This window comes from Tachypleus tridentatus, chromosome 7 (assembly GCF_004210375.1).
Source record: "Tachypleus tridentatus isolate NWPU-2018 chromosome 7, ASM421037v1, whole genome shotgun sequence".
In the NCBI taxonomy this organism is placed as follows: domain Eukaryota; kingdom Metazoa; phylum Arthropoda; class Merostomata; order Xiphosura; family Limulidae; genus Tachypleus; species Tachypleus tridentatus.
In genome coordinates, this window is record NC_134831.1 from 3,253,934 (window position 1) to 3,269,585 (window position 15,652).

The following is a 15,652-nucleotide window of genomic DNA, read 5'->3' on the forward strand; positions in this document are numbered from 1 at the left end:
ATACTCACCATCATCTACTTCTATCCAGTTTTTCTGAATACCAGGCCACATCTATATCTACGGGAATGAACTCGTTGGCATCACAGCTAAGTCTATCTGATCTGGTGATATCAGTCATGCCTGACTTATACATGAAATATGGTCCTGTATTCAAGGTTCAATTATGCCACGATTTACAGTCGACTTGGAATAAGCAACATGATAACAAACATTTCCAGATCAAACCTTCTGTTCTTGCTTCCATGTGTATTGAAAGGAGGAGGTTGCCTGGCTAGTCGACACATTGGTCACGGTTTTTATCCAATCGTTTTCTTTTATCTGGGACTGATACACCAAAATGTGATCTGTGTGACATTCAAGTCACATGTAGCTCACATTTTAGTGTCATGCCGTCATTACGACTGTGAATTACAACATCATTTTAAACATTTTTACTATGGGTTCATCCTTTACGTTGGACAACGTTATTAGCGATAGTGACACTGTCCGTCTCAGTTGTTTTTTAAAATCTTTACGGGTCATTTGCCATTTTAATTCCATTTAAGTTTTTAATTCGAAAATTGGCATATGTTTTTTTCCAAGATGATTCCTTTTATATTTTAGTAACTTTTATTTTTAATTTTTCACCAGCTGTGTGATGCAGATAGCCAACTAACCAACTTCATCTCTACTGTCTCCTGATCCAGGCAGACGTCTCTGTGTGATATGTTGTCTTTATTGTTATTGCCTGCATGGCATGTTCACGAGTTTCAATACCTATCTATTTATCTTTTGGCAATTCCCTTCTTTTAAAGATCTTTCTTCCTTTACCCTTACAAATTTGGTTCATTGTTAAATCCAGTTACCTTATTCCTCTGTTCCCCTGTCAAATGTACGTTGTCCTGTGTTTCTTCTTTCCAATAATGTCACGTTTCCTTTCCCTTTGCTTTTCATATCATTTGACATTTAGCAGAGTTGTACATTCATCTCTCATGTCTATCACGTCGTGGTTTCTGCATCCTTGGAGTATCACCTGCCACCAGTGTCTGTACTTTAGACATCAGTGTGGGTATTACACTAATTAGGTTTTTATTATTGCTTTCTTTTCTTTCTGGGGCCTTTGATTCAAATTACTTCTATTGAATCCCACTCCATAACAAGTGATGCCTGAGCAAGTATTCTTATACACAAATCCACATTGTATGCCATGTTAATTCACATGCTATATTCATGGCTTCGCACGCTAACCTTTTATATGGGATGTTTCATAAGATTACTACAGGGTCTATGACTTCGTGATATATCCTTTATAAATAGGCCAATCCAGGACCGTATCACCTATGAACAGCCTGTGTTAAGCAGAAGGGGATGGCTGCCAATACCTGCTATACCATGATTGAATAAAAGTGAATAGTCTGCTTTTGAAAATAGGGTCTCATGATCACCCATTAAAATATCTCGAGGTTTGCAATCCATACACACACACTAATGACCTCTACCTCCTCTTCCTCTTTCAAGCCACTGAAGTGTTTAACCATGAGGGTGTCCTGCTGGATGGGTTCCGCATAGATGACTAAAACCATTCATTTCAGAATAGGCTGGTGGTTTTCTGCTGGTCTAGAAGGTGAACCATCCTCTACCGTTAGACACATACAACAGAGTGAGATGTCTCAGTACAGATAGCTCTTTCAATTGGATACCATTACCCTGCCCTTGCACAAATGTCAGTACATTGTGAACTCGTTTTAAAGTAAAACAATCAACGTAAGTCCTCATACTGGTTTCTAGTTGTCCAGCGTTCTCCCACAATTCTTTTTTCTGTGCTGTGGGTAACAGAGGGTACATGGGAATTGTTTCTACCTCTGTTCTGGACATTATCTTGTTTTCTCTTGTGATGGTGGTATTTCTAACCTTTAAATGTTTTGTACCACTCTCGTGGTCGCAGGAGTTGATTTCATGCGATGGATTGGGCTTCCCTTGGATATCAGATGACATAATCCCAGATCTATGGGTCAATGCCACTCCTGTGTCATGCTCTAGAAGCAGTCATTTCCACACTGATTTCATGGCTTAAAATGTAGATACATCATTAACATTTGATCCTCAACCTACCCACACGTGGATGTTGGTTACAGTTGTACACCATGACATCATCCTCATTTACCAACTTTTCTTCTGTGGGATTTAATTTTGTTATTTATCTGTTTGCGATTATTTTTCTACTCAGATGTGCTATTGGTGGAGAGATGATGCACGAAAGACATATTGGAAACTTTGATTTCAATAGGGGGTGGTGCGGAATTATTGTGGCAAGCGTTATAAAAACGTTCGCATATAGAGGGCTCAAAGGGTTTGTTTGTTTTGAACTTCGCACAAAGCTACTCGAGGGCTATCTGTGCTAGCCGTCCCTAATTTAGCAGTGTAAGACTAGAGGGAAGGCAGCTAGTCATCACCACCCACCGCCAACTCTTGGGCTACTCTTTTACCAACGAATAGTGGGATTAACCGTCATATTATAACGCCCCCACGGCTGGGAGGGCGAGCATGTTTGGCGCGACGCGGATGCGAACCCGCGACCCTTAGATTACGAGTCGCACGCCTTAACGCGCTTGGCCATGCCGGACCCTATAGAAGAACAGTGAATATAAAAAACAAATATAAAAAAAAGTGTTTGTCAACAAAGATAAATTATATTATTTGTTTTTTGAGTTTCGTGCAACGTTACACCCAGGTCATCTGCGCTAGCCGTCCCTAATTTAGCAGTGCAAGACCAGAGGGAAAGCAACTAATCATCACAATCCACCATTTACTCTTGGTCCACTCCTTTACCAACGAATAGTGGGATTGACCGTCACATTGTAACGCACCTGCAGTTGAAAGGGAAAGAATGTTTGGTGTGACGGGGATTGGAAACCGCGACTTTCATTATATTACGAGATGAGTGCCCTAACCATTTGACCATGCTGGGCCTAATTATATGTTTCGACTGCTATATAAAACGTTCCAAATTACACCATAAATGATGTGAATAACATTAAATCTCCTAGTTAGGCCAAAAAATCCATCTTTCATTTTTTTTAACATAAATAATAATTCCTGTATTGTTCTGTGCTGTTGGTTTGTTCTTGCATCATTTTCAGATATAAAAGGCAGTTTGGTATAAGTAGTATTCATTTATTTATTTTGTGCGATTTTTTTTTCATAATCAGAATTAAAAGCAGGCGATCATTGGAAATTGTTTGTGAGTTACTGATCTAAATGTTAACGGCCTAGTGAGAGAGAGTTATAAAAAGGCTGCAACCAAGCGAGTGAACGGGAAGAGAGCAAAAAGTAAAAGTTAGTAAACTGAAAGATAATTTCGTTCAGAGAAAGGTTAGAAAAAGTAAAGTTAAACGTCGTAGGAACGAATGGCCAAACGGTTTATATGTTAAAGGGAGATTAACAATTTTCTTCCATTTTGAGATAATAACTTGTATCGTCAAATTGTTTTCTATGACCGCTGAACCTGCCTTTCGCAAAAACAAAAGACGTGTATCAAAAGTTAAGATACTGTTATGATAAAAGGAACCATAAAGGTAAACCAAATAAGAGTTATACACTGTTATTGTTTAAATTAAAAATAATGAAAGATAGTTGAGCTTTTCACCTAGATTCTAAAGTTGTTTCTTGACAACAAAAAGAGAACTCTACAGTGTAGGATTTAAAATACAACCATGATGTACAGTTTAAATTATTTTTGTACATAAAACTATACACTATTTTGACATAAGCGTACTGTTCATTTATTGCTAAATTTACTACCACTAACAAATTAGATACTTTGTCCAGCACACCTATATATTTCACTGCATTACTGTGTACTTCTAGACAAAAAAAATGCTTGGCAAGCATAAATTAACTTAATCACTATAAATATATAAATTTTAAACAGGTTACCCTGACATTTAATTTATGCGATAACCACCAATAAACAAATCATGTAATCATGTTAAAATCAAAGTTTTCTTCAATTGACTAAAGGATTATCAGTAAAATTCCTACATTAGGCGATTTGAAATAAAATCTCACCTTTAATTCCTCAAGTATGAAAACAAATAAATCAAGACATATGAATGTCATGAACGCCCCAGTGATGATCTTAATGTGTCTTGAGAACTCGGAAAGGGTGTCCACGACCAAGCATTGATTTTGCAGCTCTCAGGATAACTGACAAAATAAAACGATTCAAGGATGTCAGATTTGTAATGTGTTCGTAACAAGTTGAATAACTTATTATTTTAGTATACATACCAACAATAGACATGCATATCTTTACAAACATCCGTAGGACCAACTGCAATAACATTAGTGTAAGGAAACCGTAAATGAGTAATTGCGAATTATGCAAATTAACACCAAAGGTATGTCTCAATAATTATTTATTGCAAAACAAATTTAAAGATATTACTTCCGAATTACGGATTAAATTCAATAAAGAGAGACAATATAATCTTTGTTGCTTTAATTTCACATTTTTTCGCAATCAAATACTTTTTACATGAACTAACCAAACCAATGGTTTAAAATGAAACTCATCACTTACACAAACTTGTTAATGTTGGAAATATGACAAACAACACCACCACCAATTCCTATAGCAACCATCAACATTGATCTTGATGAAAAACTTGTCAGATCTTATCAAAAGCGAAAACATTTTCTTAAAACAGATTACCTAATAAACTTTTTAACGCACCGTTTATATTCTACATCGATGATTATAGCTAATTTTTTAGTTTCTAAGGCTTTACCCTCAGTAACATGGCGTGCCTACAATATCAGATAGATAATTGTTGTTTGAAGAAAGACAGTTCTATTTTTCTATTTTAATGGCAATAACAACAATATATAGCTCCACACTGAAGTTGTGACAATATATTACAATTTACAACTTCGAAAATTTAATTCAAAACGAAGCTGTTACGAAAGAATAGTTTAAAGGCATATAGTTAAAGCCGACCAAAATATATTAAACGAAAGATGAACAATCGCCGACATTTCACACACTATGCATGCAGTTCTTAAAATTATACACATGCGCCTTTGTTAAAAACTGTACGATCTGACGAAGCTCGCGAGAACGAAACATTACCTTTTTATTTAATTTGCAAAGTATTGGTTTGTTTTGAAATTCGCGCCAAGCTACACGAGAGCTATTTGCGCTAGTCGTTCCTCATTTAGCAGTGTAAGACTAGAGGGAAGGCAGCTAGTCATCACCACCCACCGCCAATTCTTGGGCCACTCTTTTACCAACGAATAGTAGGATTGATCGTCACATTATAACGCCCCCACGGCTGGGAGGGCGAGCACGTTTGGTGTGATGGGGATTCGTACCTGTGACCCTCGGATTAGGGGTCGAGTGCCTTTACCACCTGTTTATGCCGGGTCTTTACAAATTATAGTTGAAAGCAGAAACATAAGTTTTGAAAGTTGCAAACTTGTGTTAAAGCACTCGTGAGAATAAATTTCCAAATCACACAAACAGTTTTGTTTGTTTGTTTGAAGTTAAGCACAAAACTACACAATGGGTTATCTGTGCTTTGCCCACCACGATTACGAAACCTGGTTTGCAGCGTTCATGATGACGATAAACCCACTTGAAGTAAAAAAGTGTTAAAGAATTAACCTGAAGATGAACTACGAAGGTCGAAACGTTGTCCTGTAGTTTATTTTAACTGAAGTTTTAACACCCATACCAGCTGTATTGAAAATATATTTGTAGCGTTGTAAATGAGCAGACATACCGCTGTACCGCTAGGGGGCCCAAAATTTTGAGCAAGTAAAATACAACCTATAGAAAAATAACACGTATCGATATATATGCTAATATTTATCGCTTTTTTATGAGCAAAGAAAGTTTCAAACCCAAATATGGATACAATCAAGATATGTTACCCACAAATTACACTACATTTAGGATTTAAGTCAGCATTTAAAATTAAAAGCGTGTTCAAACCCATAGACACCCTATCCATCTGAATGCGCTCATGAGTCGTATGCAGATACATTTGTGGTAGCTGTAAAATTACCAGAATTGTTAAAACTTACACATCAGATGAACAGCGATGCATAACAGTGAATTTTTATATTTACTGATATTATTTTTGTTGTGTTTCATTAGGATAATAGATTAAAAGTAAAACAAAATAGCCTAGCAAAATAATAATTTATACCATATCTTTCACAGTTCAGAGGCTGTGTATTATTTATCTACATCACTTCTAAACACTTGTCTTGGAAATCTTGGAAGACTGTAAACATATTATTGTTTTTCTTTAATGTCTGGCTTTCCATTTGTTACAGTATGATACAATGCCTGAATAAGAAGTGTAAATTGGTGACTAAATAATTCTGATAATATAAAAAATACATAAGTATTAAACAATTTAACCAATACTGTCACTTTCATTACCTTTACAGAGGTAACATACCTTATGTACAAAATACACAAACTGTCTACTTCATGTACTGTCACTGGATTCCTGACCCTTGATAACCATGATATCAGTATGTACAAACATTTGGGAAGCCCACACAAATAATGTCTAAATTGTTCCAAATTCCATTGCAAAAATAATTAATCCCATAATCTACAGCAAGAACTGTGAACTTACAGCAAATTTAAACAAACAATGCTCAAAATAAGGTCGGAGAAACTCATTTGTGACAAAATAAAGAAGCCTTACAAGCTTTGTTCTCAATTCCTTGTAATGATGAACAAATTCATGTGTGTATAAAAAGCTGAATGTAGTAAACACTGTAACATAGCTAATCATTTCTCAGCAAGCTATATTGAAGATGGTAAAATATTAGACATAAAAATTTATAAAACTCAAACATTTAAGAAAAATTTAGTTACAGACAAAACAGATGGAGTCAGTTTATAAAAGCAAACAGAAATGATAGGATAATGCATTGTAACAATTTAAGACCATATGTAGTTGTAGCAAAGCTATGTTATTATTTAAAGTTGTGGGTTCATTTATAAAATTTTGAACTTGATAAACTTCTATACCTAATATATTACACTATTATTTGTTGCTATAAACACACTGGTCAAATATTGATTTTTGCTGCCATTGTTCATCAATATTTTCAATACATCTATATGTATGAATATTATTCAAAGCCTTGTTTTTATCTTTATTACAGCTTTACCCTATAGTTGCTGGAAAACATTTTAGGTGAAGCATACAACTGTGTATTCAAGTAAAAAAATAGCTTTTAAGAGTCTGGGTATTGTCAAACAATGATAACGTTTATGAGCAATATTAATGTAGAACCATTTTTGTTTATAAAGCAAGGCAAATAAATATCTTGAAGTTGCTGAAATTTTATCCACAGGAAGATTCCATTAGATTTATTAATCAATTTTGTTTTATTTTTTCTCCAGATTCTATGATCTTGTTTCTAATTCAACTATTTTATAAATTTTAAAACCTAAACATTTACAAAAAAAGAAAAGTGGAGACATTCAAATAATGAAAAGGTTGAACTTTTGTTTACTCTTATTCTTTGGCTGTGATACTGGTTGGCAACACCTACTCTGAGAGAATTTTCATTGCTACAAATCTGTTCATTTTATATACATTTGATGCTTAGTTCCAATATTAATAGTTTCTAATAAAATGTTTTTTCAAGTTACTGGTGTTAAAAAATGTAAAATTCACCGCAATACACAATTTATTTTATAATTTCCAAATATCTAAAGCCAACAGTCATAAATACAGTTTGAGAGTGACATTATTTTCTTTTTGCCGTGAAACTTCCTTTCTTCCTCGTATTGATTATACATTTCAACCAGAAATAATTCTTGTTTATACACCTTCAAATGATCTATAATAATTTATTTCAACAAAGTGTACTGGCAGGTCATTTGGCATATGATTGTAGTTTTGCTAATAAGCATACATAAAACCTGGTTTCTTTGTCAAGTTATAACAGTACAATACATAGCTATGTGATGCAATTGGTTTTACTTCATTGCATATCATAAGTTTACCACAAAATAATCAATTCAAGATTAAACAATACTCAATGATTTACACAAATGAAAAAGAGCTTACTTTTTATTAATATTTAAAAATTTGAATATTTAATATTGAAGTAAAAATGAAGACATAAAGAACAACAGCATAAAATAAAAATATAACAGCAACTATTTAAATAAATAAAAGAAAAGCATGGATGTATATTCCAGTCAAACTGATGAGAGTCAAAGTTTTGATGAAAGATTATATACATATGTAATTCAGTAATTTAAATTTTGTAGGCCACTGAAATATTGTAAGTTAAACATTTATATTAAACATTTTGTTCCTTGTGGCTTAAAATCTGAGGTGTGTAAAAGATATACCTAGATTGTAATTTTGTTTCTTACACACCTCTTAATTTTCAGTCACAATAGATGAAAGGGGAATGTGAAAAATAAGAAACATCCATAGTTAACTTGTTTTCCTAATAACCAAAGTTTCAAAATTTAAAGTTTAGGTAGAAAGAAAATATAGAACAATTTCTATATTTATTTGGTGTTTGCCATTTGTGTGTTATAACTTATAATACCTAGAAACAATTACAAGTTCCTTACTTGTTGGTTTTTTGAAAAATAGACTATCACTTTAACACTAGTTTAAACTAACAAATACCAACACATCCTTGTTTTCATGAAACTACAAGGGTAATGTGTTGTCAATGAATCTATATTAAAAGGAAACTTTATCACAAGCAAACTAAAATATTCAGATCATGTTGAAAAATGTCTCAAAACTTACATAATTTTACATCACCATCTATTTGAATATTGATGCATTGTCGTATTATAAATTAATATTTGCTAAAAGGAAATATTCTTGTAAACATTTGGAACTACACATGTGTACAAAGGCATGTGTCTCAAAACTTACTTAATTTAACATTACCACCCATTTCAAGTAAAATAAAGTAAAACACTGAAAACCTGGAATTCATTATATTAATTAAAACATGGAGGAGTTTGTATTATTTAATGTTTAGAAACCATTAAAAATGGAGAGGCTTTTTCAAAAATAATGTGTTCATAATCTGTAGTTCTGGAGTTGAGAACTTTAAATATTCCTAAAGTATGAGGTGTGTGGTTGTTCTAAACGTGGAGTTAAATACAACTTAATCAGGTGGATTATGAGCTTATATCTGCTTCTTGCTGATATTTTCATGTGCTCATGTGCCACTTATCTATATATATGGATTGCCTGCTGCATACCATCAGTTGGAGAAAATATGCCATCATCATAAAACAAAATGCTACAGAATAATGCATCATATTTTGTTTTTACTACATTGTTCTTTTTATTGTTGTTGAAATTTAACATTACTTTAGTGTATGAACACTGTAGATTTATTTTGTATGGAAACAGTTTTAATTATATCTTATCGAAGCCTAAATCAACTGAAAGAGTGTTCATTACCATAATAAATAATTTAGTATTACAAATGAATCATTGAAATTTTGTGTGTGCATGTGTTTATTTCTAAATTAAATGTGTAATTCAACTTTTATACAAACTTCAATGGTCGTTAATAATAATTTGGTGACCTTTTAGTTTAAAACACCAAATTTTACAAGTTAGGTGAATAAAGTTTGTTTTTTATGATATAATGAAGTGGGTCTTAACTAAGATAAATGTTCACTTTGTGAAATATTTTTGTTTGTTTGGGAATTTCGCACAAAGCTACTCGAGGGCTATCTGTGCTAGCCGTCCCTAATTTAGCAGTGTAAGACTAGAGGGAAAGCAACTAGTCATCACCACCCACCGCCAACTCTGGGGCTACTCTTTACCAACGAATAGTGGGATTGACCGTCACATTATACACCCCCACGGCTGGGAGGGCGAGCATATTTAGCGCGAAGCGGGCGCGAACCCGCGACCCTCGGATTACGAGTCGCACGCCTTACGCGCTAGGCCATGCCGGGTCTATTTGTGAAAGAAAGTTGTTGCTTAGTCATTATGTACATAGCTACACAAACTGTACTTTGCTCACTCTGTCTATCAAAATCCAGTTTCCAGCAGTAAAAGTCCACAGAACATATCACTATCGGCACGAATGAAAGCTTGTTTGTTTGTTTTGGAATTTCGCACAAAGCTACTCGAGGGCTATCTGTGCTAGCCGTCCCTAATTTAGCAGTGTAAGACTAGAGGGAAGGCAGCTAGTCATCACCACCCACCGCCAACTCTTGGGCTACTCTTTTACCAACGAATAGTGGGATTGACCGTCACATTATACACCCCCACGGCTGGGAGGGCGAGCATGTTTAGCGCGACGCGGGCGCGAACCCGCGACCCTCGGATTACGAGTCGCACGCCTTACGCGCTCGGCCATGCCGGGCACGAATGAAAGCAAGCATTTTTTACTTGTTTTGGGGCTGTAACAGGGTGCATATTTGTGTTCTGAATTCGTGTATAAACGTTAATTTACTTTAGCTTAATGAATGTGGGAAATGATTTGATAATGAGACAGTGCTTTTGTTTCTATTATAATCTTTGAAAAGATCCATGTCCATAAGTTAAAATTTAAATTATTATTATAAGATAGTAATACAAATGTGTTTTATAAGAAGACAGAAATTGTTAACAAATTGAAATATTTAATAATGATCAGTTGGTCTTCATCACTTGGCTTAAGATTAACTGTATTGATTTTAAACACATATAGTATGGGTCTAAAAATGACTTTTATTAATGCAAACCCTTACAGTATGTATCTCAAGATTAAAAGTATTGTTACTGGTGCTCAAACAGAATAAATTCTGACAATTCTCAAATTATGTTTCGTCCTGTTAGTTTATCATTGAACTTTCCATAAAGAGTGTAATATAATCTTAACAAAGAATTCAGAAATAACTTTTACCAGAGATATGAATGGTTGTTGATAACAACAGTATCAAACATGCAGTCATTAAGTGTTAGAAACAGATTCACATTTGAATGATTGGTGAGTACACCAGATGAAATCCGAGACAAAATACAATTTGGTTATGAAAGGTTATCACATGCAGACTTTAATAAATGATGAACATGTTCTTCAGTTTCCTTACATATATTTACAACACTTGAAGATACCTTTTTCAAGCCTCTCTGTCCTTTATAAGTACAAAAGCTTTTCTTTCTTCATTAGACAATGTGTACACACAACACAAACTTTCAAGTTTTTTTGCTGACCATACAAACTTTGACCATACATACTCTGCAATATAGGACACTGATATCTCCTTGTAAAAATACAGTTTATTAAATTTGGTACTTAAGCGTAATCATGCCCATTTATGACTGACTTTTAATAAAGTAGGTCATATTTTTTGATGACTGGAATATCTGAAGATGCAGTGACAGTGAGAGCATCAGCTTCAACATCAACATCAAGTAACACAGTAAAATTGTTTATGTTGTTGAGGGTATAATTATCCAAGTCTGCTATTATACTGTAATGCAAAAGTAGTCTTTTGTACAGGGTGGCCCGTAAGTCCCTACCCATCCATATATCTTATGTATCCAGTGTATCTATGTTTTGGCCCTCATTCTCGCTGCATAATATTGGCGACGCCATGTTCTGTGAGGCATTTTCCTCAACATGGGCTTACATCGGCTATATTTCTCTGAAAAAAAAACAACAAATTTGTTACACATGCGGAATTGAATATAACATAATAACATATGGATGGGTAGGGACTTACGGGCCACCCTGTATGTAGCCATGAACTGTTGTTGATCAGTGGGGTTGTTGTTGAAGCCAACTTTGACACTGAGCACAGATAGCCCTCGAGTAGCTTTGCGCGAAATTGAAAAAACAACAAAGAAACAGTTGAATCATTAACAAAATTCTACCTGGATTGTCGTATTTCATGTAAAGACCATGTCTGTAGTTATTCTTTTGAAGAGTTTATTCTTTCTATCTTGAATTATTCTGTTTTTAACAGCATAACTTTCACTTACTTTGTTCGGAGTTTCCATACAGTTCATACAAAAACATGAAAATTTGTCTCAAACTATCATATGAAGTGGTTTTCAGAAGTGAAGCACGGGAATATTGTGTGTATACAATACACTAGATGTAGAAGTAGTTGGGCCACCAGTACCGAAGTTTATGACTGTTAAATGATAGTCAACAACAGTGCAAACTATCAACCCATGACTGTGCTCTGGTGTGGGACATTTCCACACATTGAAAGGAGAGTAGTCAGTCACTTGCCACTTGTGTTTTACTCACTTTTCCATAATAATTTATAAAACTGTACATAAATAAAATTAAAGGTTTTGCTTGTTTATTTGCTTGTTAGTATTTTACTGAAATCACAAACATGGCTCTAATTTATTTCAGGAACCTTCATTAAAGCTCATTTCTTACCATTGCTGCACACAATCGTCGTTCAAAAGTTATTTTCCCAGCGGCTAAGAGGAAATTCTGGGAGCTTATAACTTTCAAAATCGGTTTTGATACTCGTGGTAGGCAGTACACAGATAGGCTATTGTGTTGTTCCGTACTTACCAACAAACAAAACAATAAAGAGTTTTGTTATTTTTCATAATCTTTTATTGATGCTTATTTATAATTTAAAAACATGTAAATATAGCGTTTTACAAAATCTAACCACTATGTGGTGCAGAAGTTTTCGTAGTCCATAGTATTCTGATTGACGTCGAAAGTTTAGGATGTTCGGAAGGAGATTTACAGCTTTAGGTTGTCATAAACCAAATAACTTTAGTGTAAATGGTGAGTTTAAATGTTTTACTTTATTGTTGCCAAACTTTCTTGGTCGTTTAGAATTTTTCCTTGCAAGAGACAAAACTCTAATTTGCCGAGTGATGTAGCCAACTCAACAACTTAATTCAGGATGAAGTTACTCTTAGAAAGATAAATTATATTTTTGCTATACCTTGTTGGTCATAGTCTAGTATATTGCAGAAATAAACACAACGTCGACCATTAACGCATAAACATCAGTATAAAGATATGTGTGTAATCAAATGGAGAGATGAACCGAAATAGAATCAAACCGGGACCATCGAAACAAAAACAAAGTTAGGTATTAGAATACAACTTTTTAGAAGTTAGTTTTCCCAATACCATATTCTTCTATGTTGTATGGTCATACTCTCAGTACCGTAGTGAAGCATGTAATACTAACAATAAAGGTGAGTTAGAAGCTACATTATTGCAAAAGTGTTATTGTTGCATAAGAAACGCATTAAATCTTCTGGAATTAGACTGCAGTCTGAAGCACTGGACATAATATATAACGTTTTGGAACAGTATGGGATCTATTGGTTCATCCTCTAATTTAAACTATAAATATTAATAATTTTTTTTAAATCTTAAAGCCAATATTTATCATTCATATACTTATCAAGCTTTCTGTTAGACTAGTTTAAATTTTCTACTGCACAACATCCAAATACCACTCACTCCAAAGGCCAACTGTCTTGTTAGAAAAATAAAGTTATCTTAGCTGAAGGTGACTTCTACTCTGCCAGTGTTTATACTCGAGTCCCTTAGCCCTACTATTCTCACCGCTAAGTATGGACGATGATGCATCAACATCATCAATTCCCTTTACAATCTTCAACACCTCAATCATATCACACCCTTCCTTCAATTCTTCTTTTCTCAAGAGAAAGCAGTATGAGAGATTTCAGCCACTCCTCATGTGACAACTCCTCCATCCCACACACCATTCTAGTATCCCAACTTTGAACACCTTCAAACAATTCAAAGCCCTTCTAAAGGTAAGGATACCAAGACTAAACACAATACTCTAAATGTGACATAACCAATGAATCACACAATGAAATTATAACTGCTTTAGACTCGTATTGAAAATCCCTTTGGATATAACCTAAAATGTATTTGCCCAACCACCAGCAATAGCACAATGCTTGGATAGCTTATGAGACTGATCAGCTATTACTTCAAGATCCCTATTTTTCATGATACTGTTTTGATTATTCCCATCCAAATTATTATTCAGATTATGATAACCCAGTGGCATTATTTTGCATTTATTATAATTAAATCCCATCTGCCATTTATTTATCCAATTCACTGAATGATATAAATCTTTCTGTAAATCAGTAGCATTCTCTTCACAGGTAGTAACACTCTATGTCTTAATGTAATCTGCACATTTAAGTAATTTATTGACCATTCCTTCATCTGTGTCATGGATGCAAATAAAAGAGCAAAGGTTCTAAGACTTGAACCCTGAGGTACCTCATTTGTGACATTAATCTAGTTTGGTTGAACTGCATTTGTGACAATCCTTTCTTCCAGATCTACTCTTGCTCTCATTAACATGAATAGTAACCTTTTGAAAGAATGTCAAAAGATTTCATAAGGCAAGGTTTTCCATCAGTGAAACCATGACAGTTATCTAATAAAATTCTAAACTTGGTTTAATATCTTTTCAAAGTTTTTTTGTTATCAGACTCTTCAAAATATGTTCCACAACTGATGTAAGGCTAATGGGTCTATAAGTATTGGGACAATTTTCATCAGCCCTGTTGAAAAGAGGAGTTACATTAGCTAATTTTCAATTTATTATGTTTCTCATTAATTTTATTTCCAATACTGTTTGTGAGCCAACATTGTTTTCTTTGCTGTTACCCAATTCTTTCTGTAAGAAAAATGTTTCCCTTGAATATTGAAAATTTTTTCTTTAAAGATTTTCCACATTTGCTTTGTGTCTCAGCAAAACACAGCTGCCCAATTCACAACAGATAATTCTTGTTGCTTCCCTTAAGAATTTGGTTTTTAAAATTTAGAATCAAAATATTGTAATTTATGATTTCAATATGTAGGAAAAACATCAAACTTAATACAGCAGTGATCACTTGTACCCATGTATTCCCCAATTTCCTACCAAAATGTTTGAAGTTACAACAAATCTCAAATAGCAGTTTGTAGTAAGACTTAGGGAAGTGAAATTTAAAAAAAATTATCAATGCATAAATATAAATACAGGGAGCAGTGTGTGTATTTACAAATGTATAAATACAGGGAGCAGTGTGTGTGTTTACAAATGTATAAATACAGGGAGCAGTGTGTGTGTTTACAAATATATAAATACAGGGAGCAGTGTGTGTGTTTACAAATATATAAATACAGGGAGCAGTGTGTGTGTTTACAAATATATAAATACAGGGAGCAGTGTGTGTGTTTACAAATATATAAATACAGGGAGCAGTGTGTGTGTTTACAAATGTATAAATACACGGAGCAGTGTGTGTGTTCACAAATGTATAAATACTGGGAGCAGTGTGTGTGTTTACAAATATATAAATACAGGGAGCAGTGTGTGTGTTTACAAATATATAAATACAGGGAGCAGTGTGTGTGTTTACAAATGTATAAACACTGGTAGCAGTGTGTGTGTTTACATACATATAAACACTGGTAGCAGTGTGTGTGTTTACATATATATAAATACAGGAATTGGTGTGTGTGTTTCATATATATAAATACAGGGAGCAGTGTGTGTGTTCACAAATATGTAAATACAGGGAGCAGTGTGTGTGTGTTCACAAATATGTAAATACAGGGAGCAGTGTGTGTGTGTTCACAAATATATAAATACAGGGAGCAGTGTGTGTGTTTACAAATATAT